The sequence below is a fragment of the Mauremys reevesii genome, linkage group 6 (genome assembly GCF_016161935.1).
Source record: "Mauremys reevesii isolate NIE-2019 linkage group 6, ASM1616193v1, whole genome shotgun sequence".
NCBI lineage: Eukaryota > Metazoa > Chordata > Testudines > Geoemydidae > Mauremys > Mauremys reevesii.
The window spans coordinates 123,104,139-123,117,088 of record NC_052628.1 but is presented as its reverse complement, the minus strand read 5'-3'; the positions used below and the strand labels follow the sequence as shown (position 1 = coordinate 123,117,088).

Genomic DNA, 12,950 nt, shown 5'->3' with positions numbered 1-12,950 from the left:
ACACAAGTAGATTTACTCCAGCTATCAGCTTACTCCTAAACACCCACCCCACAACTCTGTTAGCATCTAGAAGTAGAACTTGAAACAAGACAGACCATTATACACATGGTTACCAAAATACAGCACACCACCTTTGAGCAAATATAGAAATCATCAGCTAAAGGTATGTAACCATGGTACCCTTGAAACCAATTCAAGTATGCACACCAATAAACAATAAATTCCTACTGACCAGCACCCAGACATCCTTAACTCTGCCCCAAAACAAAACTCACAATTAGAGATGTGTGAATAGTGGATTTTTTGGTTCACTGGCAAATCCAAAACCACCAAAACAAAATTTGGTCAATCCAATTTATTTTTTTTAAGTGAACTGAAAAGTTTTAAAAAATAAATAAATAAATAAATAAATAAATAAATAAATTCCGATCAAACAAAACATTTTATTCAACCCAAGATGAAATTTCATTTTGAACTTTTAGTTTTTTTAAATGTTTAAAATAAGATTAAAAGATGTTTCAAAACAAAACATCATTTCAAACTGAAAAATCCAAGGTTTCCTTTTGGCAGTGTTGAAATGGAACATTTCAATGATTCTGGATTAATTTTCCTGCGATGAAAACAATTTTGCAAAATTGACACAAATTCCCAAAATGTTTCTATCTCATCAAATCTGCTTTTTACGGGGAAAAAAAAAAAGTAGATGAGCTATCCCTAGGACTATAAAGTCTAATCCAGTCTTCTCCACCCATCACACAACTCACAACTGGGCAGCCCTGACCCAGCAACAAGAGCCTCCCGGGCAAGCCTCAGAAGTCCCATGAAGCCCCACATGGTTCCCAATGCAGGATCAGGGCCTTAATGCTTCACTCTTATTCATACAAAAGTTGGGAAAACTCTGGCCTTTAATTCCACCACCTGCAACCAGGTCAAACGAAGACCTCCAATCCAAATCTCCTCCAATGCCAGACACAACTGTATAGCGGTTACAAGCACCTTCCAGCCACTGTGCAAAATAATTCCTTGCACCCAGAGCTTGACAAATATCACATACTGGGCCAGATACAGAGGTGTATCTGAGCTATATTCATTACCCCTGAGAGGTACCTGTTTGTGGGGCACAACTTAGCTTCATGGTCTCTCTCATGTGAAGTGACTAGAGCAAGCCTTCATGGCCATTCTGCAAACCCAGATTTGTCAGCGTGCAGCCTTTCCTGCCCGACATGCTCTGGCATACTACTATACTGCGGGAGCAGAGCCAGGCCTGAGTGGCACAGGGCCACTGTATCTTTATTTTATCCCTTAAGCAAGATCATAAAATTACATTCTTTAGATTAAAACAGGAATGGCTAGTGTTGCAATGAAGCATCGCATGTACTAGTATTATCTGTGTTACACCAGAGCACATGGCTCCCAAGTGACATGTAGGGCCCCATTGCAGTGGGCGCTGGACAGACATGTAGGATAATGCAGACCCTGCTCTGAATTGTTTGCACTGTCTATTTCTATTGATCTGCAGTAGTTCCCACTGCATACTAACAGCTTTTCCTGGCCACGGAGCTCATGAACCAAGGACAAACAATTAGACAGCGGTCAGGGAAAGGGGAATATTTACCTAATTCCAAGACAAGACATCACAAGTGGGTTTAACCAAACATAGGTGGGAGAAGGAGAAAGAGAACCAGGTTAACTCCAATGGTGCAGCTATAAATGAATTAGATCCAGGTTCCTTTTATCAGTATAGCATGAGCTGGCAGAGATGCGCAATACTCTCCATTATGAGCCCCTGTTTTCAGTTTGTTATAACTTTGCTAAACTTCAATTGTTCAGACTGGTATTTCCATGTTTGTTCTCTGGCTCAGGCTTGCAGGGGACAGAGTGTGTAAAGGGAGGAGTTTGAGTTAAAACCGTTCAGCTGTTTCCAAGAATGAGGTTGGGGAAAACAAATAGTTTTGCCAACGTTAACTTTTTGGCCAGTAGTTTCTTTGAAGAGCTCTAGCACCCCCAGACTTTGTAGCAGGTATTGGAAATTTGGCAGGATGGTCCTGGAATCTAGGAGGTGCCTTTTGTTGTCATTTTGAAAGTCGAGCCAGATCTGGTCGAGGAGTTAAAATGGTTATTTGCACACACACAGTATTACTGATTACAGGTTTGCTGCTAAAAATCTCCAAGGATCCATCTGCACCGAGTACACTCCAGCCCAACGGGGCTTCCTACACAGTGGACACAAAACCAGAGCTCCAGCTGGGGAAGGCAGCAGCGACTACCCCCCTAATTTTGCCTACAGGAAGGTACTTGGGGTTGGGACCAGCAGGAGACAATGGGTTCTCGTCTCAGCTCTTCCACTAACTGACATTAATTATGTGCTTTATTACGGAACAAGGCCTGACATTTCTACTTTAAAAGGGTAGTGGGCATCATCCACCCAGTCATATGGTGGGCGTATGGGGAGGAATCGAGAGCCCCCCAGAAAAACAATATATTCTCTCCACAAGATAGATTGATATTATTATTTTATTATTTACACAATGGACAGGAACACATCCCTAGCCCCTTTCTCCTTTCATTGCTACAGCGGGTATTCCAGAGAGAGGATAGATTGTCTTGTAGTGACAGCCCTCGCTTGGGCTCTGGGAGATCCGGGTTCAAGCATCCTGTGAGAGCCTGGACAAGTTACAGTGTCTTTCTGTGCCTCAGTTCCCCATGCGTAAAACAGGGATAACAGCACTGCCCTGCCTCACAGCCGTGCTGTGAAGACAGATACATTAAAGACTGGGATGCACACAGATCTAGCACAGGGGTAACTTCTGCAGCCATGCTGGAAGGCATGCAGTGGGGAAGAGAGGCAGTGTTTCCCAGTGGGTAGGGGGCAGGGCTGGGCTGGGAGTCAGCAGAACTGGGTTCTATTCCTAGCTCTGCTACTGACCTATTCTGGACCTTGGGCAACATGCTTCACCTCTGTGTGCTAGGGTTGCCAATCCTCCAGGATTATCCTGGAGTCTCCAGGAATTAAAGGTTCATCTTTAATTAAAGATTATGTCATGTGATGAAACCTCCAGGAATATATCCAACCAAAACTGGCAACCCTACTCTGTGCGTGTTACTCCAAAGGCTTGAACCAGTGGTAGGCACTATACAGTTTGTCTTTCCCATTTAGATGGTAGCTCTATGATGGTCTCTCATTCGGGGTTTGTCCAGGGACTAGCACAATGGTGCCCCAATCTTGTGTTGTGTCTCTAAGTGCTACTTCAATTCAAATAATAAAATAGAGGGTAGGGAGAGCTGCAGTGCTGCTTAAAGGGGCAGCAGATAATTTCTGACTCTGCTCCCTGCATCTGCAGAGCAGTGCGCCGATGGCCTCTCCTTCTCCCAAGTCACCCTAGTGCACAGCAGAGGTCTGGTGATGCTCATGCTCCCCACGTGACAACATTCACCAGATCTAATGCGGGGCCCGGTACAAACAAATCACACAAACCCCCAATGTATTACCGCAAAAACGCAGGAAGAGTCAACGTTCATTCAGAGAGGGAAGGCCACTCCAGTGGACAGGTCTTTGGGCTAGGACACGGGAGAGCAGGCTTCTATTCTCAGCTGGGCTACAGACACACTGCATGACCCCGAGCAGGTGTATGCTGTGCTCTGCCCAATGGGCATATCCCTCGCCTTCCTCACAGGGGTACTAAGAGGCAAAACATCCATTAATGAATGTGAAGTGCTCACATACTACATCAAGGTAGCTAGACAGATTCCTTCAATCTCTGTTAGTCACAGGGGTCATCCTTCCCATTCTCACTCTCTGGGCAGCTGCTCTGCATCAGTCCAGGGATGCAAAGCAGCTGTAAACCCAGCTTAAGATGTACCATGTCACTGAATCAGGCCCTGTGAGATTCCTTATTATCATAAAACCCCTCCGAATATTTGAAAGCCAGTGGCAGATCAACACATACAGCCTGAGGGCCTGCACTGCCATCATATGGCTACTCCCCTACGCCAACCAAACATTACTCTGCCCATCCCAGAGCCTCTGTTTCCTGTGTCCCTGTCTCTGCTGCTGCTCAGTGCTTTCCCAAGCAGCAGCTGAGGTCTGAGGTTGATAGTTTCATAATGGCCTGCACATTCGGATAACAGCCGTGAACCCTACTGAAACCACTAACCTCCTAATAATGTCGCGGCCATTATTTGACAAAGCTCTATGCAGCTGCCAATATACTGAGGCTGACTGTCTGCAAATTCAGGAACGTAGCACTATCCATTTATATGTAGTTCCTATTTTGGCAAGAAACTTTTCTTTTTTTTTAATTGGAAGCCTAAATTCTGCAGAAATTGGTAGCTTAGTTCCCCTCCTCTTCCCCCCTCCATGACTGCCAGGGAAAACTTCCCCCTGGTGAGTGGACGGGTGAATCTTTAAAGACCTAGGAAACGGTGTTTTACTCCATCTCACTTTAAAGCTGAAGCCCACCTGGAGGAATGGAACTAAACGAGTCTGTATATTTTCAAAGACACTTGGCATTGGCCTCGTTTTGCTCCTATTGAAGTCAGAAGCAGAACACTGAGAGACTGACAACTCCTCCCTGTATATAAAGTATGTATATACAGTATTTTAATGAGCTAAGTCACATTATTATGACAACTGCCACGAAACTCCTGAATGCATTAAAATATAAGTTACCACCCATTGGATGATTAACTCTCCTTCCCCCAAGTGCTCGTGTGTAAGAGTCACTGAGTCACCAGAGCCATGTACTCCAAACAAAGTCTACAACATTGGCAAATCTTGGATGACCCTACGAGACAGTCACGTAACACACAACCGAGTGTGAATGCAGAGATGAAGCTGCAACTAACTATCCCAGTTGGTTATTGCTGAGAGGTAAATCATTTAGCTAATAAGAAAGTCAGGTGATGCAAAACCTTCCAGTGCAGATGAAAGCCAGGTCAGCAGGGTTCATCATGCCGATGAGCTGCAGGGGGATGCTGCATGATCCCCTTCTTTAAAAAGTCAGCCATGAGGCCTGCTAAAGGAGAAAGAACGGTTACTTACCTTTTTGTAACTTGTTCTTTAAGTGCTTGTTCACGTCCATTCCACATTAGGTGTGCGTGCACGAGCGTTGGAAACTTTTTCCCTTAGCGGCTCCCGGTGGGACCCCCACCAGAGTGGCGCCATTGCACCGTGTATATATACCCCGCTGGCCCGACCCCCTCCAGTTCCTTCTTGCCGGCGACTCCAACAGAGGGGTAGGAGGGTGGGTGGTGGAATGGACGTGAACAACAGATCTTGAAGAACAACAGTTACAAAAAGGTAAGTAACCGTTCTTTCTTCTTCGAGTGCTTGTTAACGTCCATTCCACATTAGGTGAATTACAAGCTTACCTTTGGAAGAGGGTAGGAGTCACGAGACAATCGATCGGAGGACCGCCCTGCCAAGTGAGGTTGGCAACTGCTGGTAGTGCAGGGGTCAGCAACCTACGGCACGCAACCCGATTTTGAGTGGCACGCAGCTGCCTGCCGTGGTCCCGGCCCCCAGCCCCACTCAGTCCCCCCACCCACCGCTCTCCCCTGCGGGGGCAGGAGGCAGAAGCTTGGTTCTGCGGCAGCCAAGCTTTCCCCCTCTCCCGCTTCTTCCCCCAGCGTGGTGCTTTCCTGCTCTGCCCCATCTCCTTCCCTGTAGAACAGAGACCCTGGACTTCAGAAAAGCAGACTTCGACTCCCTCAGGGAACTGATGGGCAAGGTCCCCTGGGAGAATAACATGACGGGGAAAGGAGCTGAGGAAAGCTGGCTGTATTTTAAAGAATCCTTATTGAGGTTGCAGGAACAAACCATCCCGATGTGTAGGAAGAAAAGTAAATATGGCAGGCGACCAGCTTGGCTTAACAGTGAAATCCTTGCTCGTCTTAAACACAAAAGAACAGCTTACAAGAAGTGGAAGATTGGACAAATAACCAGGGAGGAGTATAAAAGTATTGCTCAGGCATGCAGGTGTGAAATTAGGAAGGCCAAATCACACTTGGAGTTGCAGCTAGCCGGAGATGTTAGGAGTAACAAGAAGGGTTTCTTCAGGTATGTTAGCAACAAGAAGAAAGTCAAGGAAAGTGTGGGCCCCTTGCTGAATGAGGGAGGGAACCTAGTGACAGAGGATGTGGAGAAAGCTAGTGTACTCAATGCTTTTTTTGCCTCTGTCTTCACAGACAAGGTCAGCTCCCAGACAGCTGCACTCTGCAGCACGGTATGGGGAGGTGACCAGCTCTCTGTGCGGAAAGAAGTAGTTCAGGACTATTTAGAAAAGCTGGACGAGCACAAGTCCATGGGGCCGGATGCACTGCATCCGAGGGTGCTAAAGGAGTTGGCCGATGAGATTGCAGAGCCATTGGCCATTATCTTTGAAAAATCATGGCGATCGGGGGAGGTCCCGGATGACTGGAAAAAAGCTAATGTAGTGCCCATCTTTAAAAAAGGGAAGAAGGAAGATCCAGGGAACTACAGGCCAGTCAGTCTCACCTCAGTCCCTGGAAAAATCATGGAACAGGTCCTCAAGGAATCAATTCTGAACCACTTAAAGGAGGGGAAAGTGATCAGGAACAGTCAGCATGGATTCAAGTCATGCCTGACTAACCTAATTGCCTTCTATGATGAGATAACCGGCTCTGTGGATGAGGGGAAAGCAGTGGATGTGCTATTTCTGGACTTTAGCAAAGCTTTTGATACAGTCTCCCACAGTATTCTTGCCAGCAAGTTAAAGAAGTATGGGCTGGATGAATGGACGGTAAGGTGGATAGAAAACTGGCTAGATGGTCGGGCTCAACGGGTAGTGATCAATGGTTCCCCAGGTGAGCAGCTCAGGGCAGACGGTGGGAGCACCCCCACGGGCCAAGCACCCCAGCCCTCTGCCCTGAACCCCCCCACCCCAACACACACCCAGCCTTCTGCCCTGACCCCCCCCACACACTCAGCCTTCTGCCCTGCATCCCCACACACCCCAGCCCTCTGCCCTGATCCTTGAACCGCCCCCACCCCAGCCTTCTGCCCTGAACCCTCTCCCCCAGCCCTCTGCCCTGACCCCTGAAACCCTCCCGCCGCCTCCCCAGGTCTGGGGTCCCAGCTGCAGACCCTGCTCAGCCCACTGCCGGCCTAGGTGAACAGAACCCCAGGCTGGCAGCGAGCTGAGCAGGCTGGCGGCGTAAGATCAGCATTTTAATTTCATTTTAAATGAAGCTTCTTAAACATTTTGAAAACCTTGTTTACTTTACATACAATAGTTTGGTTATATAATATAGACTTATAGAAAGAGAGCTTCTAAAAACGTTAAAATGTATTACTGGCACGCAAAACCTTAAATTAGAGTGAATAAATGAAGACTCGGCACACCACTTCTGAAAGGTTGCCGACCCCTGGTGTAGTGGGTCGTAAAGGTGTGCACTGATGACCAGGTGGCCGCCCTGCAGATCTCCTATGCCAGGAAGGCTGCAGAAGCTGCCTGCACTCTGGTCGAGTGGGCCGTGACCGCCGGAGCCGGGACACCGAGCGAGGTCGTAACATGCCCGAATGCAGTCCATAATCCACGTCGAGATTCGCTGCGCAGACATCAGAAGGCCTCGCATCTGCTCAGCTATGGCCACGAACAGCCGTGTGGATTTACGAAAGGGCTTGGTGCACTCCAAGTAGAATGCCAACACTCAGCGGACATCTAGGGTGTGCAAGCTGCGGTGACTCGGGTCCGCATGGGGTTTGGGAAAAAACCCCGGCAGACAAATGTCCTGGCCCAGATGGAACTGTGAGACCACCTTTGGGAGGAACTTAGGGTGTGGGTGGAGCTGCACCTTGTCTTTGTGAAACACAGCGTATGGTGGCTCCGAGATGAGAGCCCTCAGCTCAGATACCCTTCTGGCCGAGGTGATGGCCACTAGGAATGCCACCTTCCAGGGAAGGTGGAGGAGGGAGCAGGTAACCAGGGGCTCGAATGGGGGCCCCAGGAGCTTAGAAAGGACTAAGTTGAGATTTCATGGAGGGACTGGAGGGCACGAGTAAGGGAATGCAAAAGTTCCAGAGGAGGAAAGCCTCATGCCAGAGTGGGGAGGAACGGGCTCTGTCCTGCTTGTTTATATAAAACATGGCGGTCGTGTTGTCTGTCAGAACTGTCACGCTGTGACCACTCAGAGTGGCGTGAAAGGTCTGGCATGCTAAACGAACTGCCCTGAGCTCCTTCACGTTGATATGGAGCGATAGCTCCTCCCCGACCACAAGCCCTGACTTCTGAGATTCCCCAGGTGAGCCCCCCATCCAAGGTCTGACGCGTCTGTTACCAGCGTCAAGTCCGGCTGTTGTGCAGCAAAGGGGAGGCCCTTGCAAACTTCGGTCTGGGACTGCCACCACCTCAATGAGTCCAGCACATCCCCCGGGGCTGTTACTATCAAGTCCAGGGGGTCCCTGCCAGGGCGGTATACACGGGCGAGCCAAGCCTGCAGAGTTTTGAGTCTCAGTCTGGCATGCCTGACCACACGTGTGCAAGCTGCCATGTAGCCTAGCAGCCGCAGGCAGCATCTGGCCGTTGTAGTGGGGAACTGACACAGCGAGTTCACTGCTTGCTGGATGGCCCGGAATTGTGATTCCGGAAGGCTCGCCTTTGCCTGTACCACATCTAGCACCGCCCCTATGAACTCCACTCTCTGTGTTGGGACGACAGTGGACTTGGGAACGCTGACCAGGAGCCCCACCCTGCGGAATAGACTCAATGCCATCTGCACGTGGGACTGAACCTCTTCTTTGGACTGACCCGCCAGGAGCCAGTCATGGAGGTACGGGTAAACTCGAATCCTCTGTCTCCGCAAGCATGCTGCCACCACCGCCGTGCATTTTGTGAATACCCGTGCGGCCGCAGCAAGGCCAAACGGTAGAACTGCAAACTGGTAACGTTCTTGGTTCACGGTGAAGCGCAGAATTCGGCGATGCGCTGGGTGGATGGCGATATGAAAGTACGCGTCCTTCATGTCGAGGGCAGCGTACCAGTCTCCCGGATCCAGGGAGGGGATGATGGTACCCAGAGACACCATGCGGAACCGGGCCTTGACTAGGAACTTGTTGAGCCCGCGCAGGTCTAGGATGGGATGAAGACCCCCCTTGGCCTTGGGGATGAGGAAATAGCGGGAGTAGAACCCTTTTCCCCCTTAGGTCTAAGGGTACTATCTGAAGAGGGATGGGGAAGGGGGGCAGGGGTAGGCAGGGAGGAAAACTGTAGCATGTACCCGCTTTGCACCGTGCGTAACACCCAACGGTCCGACATAATGCTGAACCATGCATGGGAGAAGCGGGACAGGCGGTTGAGGAAACAAGGGGATGGATCCGGTAGTTGATCTGATATGCTGTCCTCGAGCACACCTTCAGAAGCCTGGCTTAGGGCCCGGCCAAGATTTATGTTGGCCTTGGCTCTGGCCTGGCCTATTGGAGTTATTGTTATTATTGCGCCACCTCCTGTTGTCTCCGCCTTGCCTGCGGTACAGCTCCTGTCCAGGATAAGGCAGGTACTGGCGCTGGGGAGGAGGTTGTGGCTTAAATGGCTTCCTCTGAGCCGCCGGGGTATGCATACCCAGTGACTTGAGTGTGGCTCTAGAGTCCTTGAGGCTATGCAGCTTTGCATTCGTCTGGTCCGAGAAGAGTCCGGACCCTTTGAAGGGAAGGTCCTGGAGCGAATTCTGGATCTTCGGCGGGAGACCTGACTCCTGAAGCCACACTGAGCTCTGCATGACCACGCCCAATGCGACTGTCCTGGCTGCCGTGTCCGCTGAGTCCAAGGACGCTTGGAGGGACGTTTTCGCTATGGCGTTGCCTTCCTCCACCAAGGCCGTGAACTCCTGCTGGGAGCCCTGTGGGAGATTGTCCCTAAACTTCCCCACTGCCGCCCAGGAGTTGAAGTTATGCCTGTTGAGGATTGCCTGCTGGTTAGCAATGCTCAACTGAAGGCCCCCTGACAAATACACCTTCCTGCCAAACAGGTCTAGGTGTTTTGCTTCCTTGGCCATGGGGGCTGGGGCCTGTCGCCCATGGCACTCACTCTCGTTTACTGCCGAGACTACCAGGGAACATGGGCTTGGGTGACAGAACAAGAAGTTGTATCCTTTTGATGGGGCGAAGTACACCTTTGGCTGTTGGTGCACTGGATGCTGGGGTCTGCCATATAGTTGTGTAATTAGACTGAATGGTCTTAATGAGCGAGCGCACTATTCTGGATGGACCTTCTGGGCTCAGAATATCCACCATGGGGTCTTCCTGCTCCACCGTCTCCTCGGCTTGCAACCCCAAGTTATGGGCTACCTTATGTAGCAGCTCTTGGTGGGCTTTATGGTCTATTGGCGGAGGTCCTGTTACTGCCGTGCCTGCTACCGCTTCATCCAGGGATGATGAGGAAGTTAACAGTTGCTCAGCTTCCTCCGGCTGGTCACCCTGGTCCCCCTCCCTCAAGAGAAGGGGTTCTGGCTCGGGCTGGGGCTGGTGGCCATGGGGCAGCACCAGGTACGGTGCTGGGCTCTCCGGTCTCTCGCTCGGCAAGGCTGCAGGTGGCTTGGCCACTGTAGCTTCCCTTATGGAAGAGCGTTGGTGTGGGGACCGGGACCGCTGTACCGAGTAGCTGGCCCTGGAGGGAGCACCTTGATGCTGGTGGTAGGCCCAAGGGGTCCAGAAGGGCCCTGGCAGTCTCCATTGTGGTTGCCACCCAGTTTGTTGATCCCTGCTGTCCAGAGCCCATTGCGGGTAGCTGTATCGGCCCGAGTTGGCAGGAAGCTGACAATCGGCTTCTTGCTGATCGGGAGCGGGACCGGTACCGGTACTGCTGCTCTCTGGACCAGTACCGGTACCGATGATCCCAAGACCGGGCCCTTCTGGGAGCCCTCAGCGACTCCCGCCCCGTCTCCTGCTGGTCCTGGGGGGGGGGGTGCCGGGGAGCGCCGTGTGTCCTGCACTAACCCCACGCGTTGACTTGCCTCTGGTACCGAGACTTCCCTCAGAGTCAAAGGTAACTGGGAGTCTACCGACTCTGAGCTTGACCGGGACCAACGCCAGGAGCGGTGCGGGCAGGGCCAGCTTTAGGCCTATTCCACCAATTCCCCTGAATCGGGCCCTGCGCCTAAGAGGGCCCCGCACCCAGTGAGAATCCCTTCCCTGGCTAGAGGCACCTTTTTAATTTTTACTCACCTGGCAGTGCATTGGGTCTTCAGCAGCACTTCGGCTGCAGGTCCTTCGCTCGCTCTGGGTCTTCAGCGGCACTTCGGCGGCGGGTCCTTCAGTGCTACCGAAGACCTGGAGCGAGTGAAGGACCTGCCGCCGAAGTGCCGCCGAAGACTCAGAGTGCTGCCCGGTGAGTACAAGCCTCATGTGTTTTTTTTACATGCGGTTGTTTTTTTTTTTAGTCATCCCTGCCAGGGCCCTGTCAAAACTGTTTAAATTGGGCCCCGCAATTCCTAAAGCCGGCCCTGGGTGCGGGGATGGTGACCTCGAAGGGTGTACCCTTGCCGGCTTTCCCTTCAATGGCACCTTCGGTCTGGGTGCCGGAGGCTTCTCCCTGGCTGGGAGGGGGCTCACTGTTGACAATCCAATGAGGTCTTTTACAGCCCCAAAGGTGTCAGGCGTGGAGGGCTGATCTATTACGTCCTCGAGCCCTTCGTCCGCACTGAGTTCACTTCTGGCTGGACTTGGTGGGACTTGTGGTGCCAAAGTCGGTGCAGTGTCCATCCCGCTCTTCCCGGTACCCGGGGCCTGATATGGCGCCAGTCTCCTTTGCGGGGAGCATCCGCGCCCGTCCTTTGGTTTTGCCTTGGGCCGCACCGGGGAAGATGAGCGGTGCCGGGGCCTACTATGGTGTCCCGAGGCCGACGGCTTGTGGTGCTTGGTCTCTTAACGACTCTGGGGCGCTCTGCACTGAGGAGGCTGGGGATGGTGTCGGGGGTTCCAGGCCTGATGGCTGCAGCGCGGCCTCTATCAGCAGCTGCTTTAAGCGAAAGTCTCTTTCTTTGTTCTCAGCTTAAAGGCCTTGCAGATCTTGCACTTCTCTGTTTGGTGAGCTTCCCCCAGACAACGTAGACAGGCGTCGTGGGGGTCACTAACTGGCAAAGGCTTGCGGCACATGGCACAAGCCTTAAATCCTTGGGTCTGAGGCATGCCCTGCGGCCGGGGGCGGGTGCTGGAATCCTCCAAGCACTTCATCTATTGGTGTCCAACAACAATGAAATGCTAATGAACCGATAACTAACTGATACCAGCTATGTACTTCTCAGGCTAAGGGACTGCTTCTCCTACCAGAGCAAGAGGTTGTTCCAATGCCAGGAATTGGAGGGGGTGGGCCAGCAGGGGTATATATACACGGCGCAGTGGCGCCATTCTGGCGGGGGCCCCGCTGGGAGCCGCTAAGGGAAAAAGTTTCCGACGCTCATGCACACCTAATGTGGAATGGATGTGAACAAGCACTTGAAGAAGAATCCTGACTTTCTTTAAGAAGTAAGTAGATGATGCTGTCCCTTGTCCAGGATGGACAATAGGAACTGATTGCCAGGACTAAAAGGAACAGACAGAGTGCTAAGACTGGCTCTGCTGGGTAACATTCACCAGTCTGCCTGCACACACTCACTGCTTCCATGATCTCAGCAGCTACAGCAAAGGGAACTCCCCCCTTGCGTGTTCCCCTGCCTCTCCCCCAGCTTCCAGGTGCACCTGGAAGACGCACCAGTTAGCCCTCACAGTCGTCATCAGACCTTCCAGCAATGTTCAAGAAAGAGAGGGGCCACACCACAGCTGATGGATGGTGTGGAAGTCCTTTGGCTACTGCAGCCTGCCTATCGCCCTGCCAATGATGCCCTCCCAGGTTGTGTTACAAGCCAACCTACAGCACTGTCCACTCACCCAACAAGAGAAGACTTGCTCCCCGCTCACTAGCCTGGGGAAATCCATTCTCCGGTACCCACCCCACACC

The 12,950-nt window shown here is 51.5% G+C and overlaps 1 protein-coding gene across 8 annotated transcripts in view; it reads right to left on the bottom strand.

Moving 5' to 3' along the window:
• Window positions 1-12,950, bottom strand: part of PSD3 (pleckstrin and Sec7 domain containing 3) — a 167,623-nt gene that overhangs the window by 34,164 nt on the left and 120,509 nt on the right. The gene's annotated exons all lie outside the window — the stretch shown is intronic.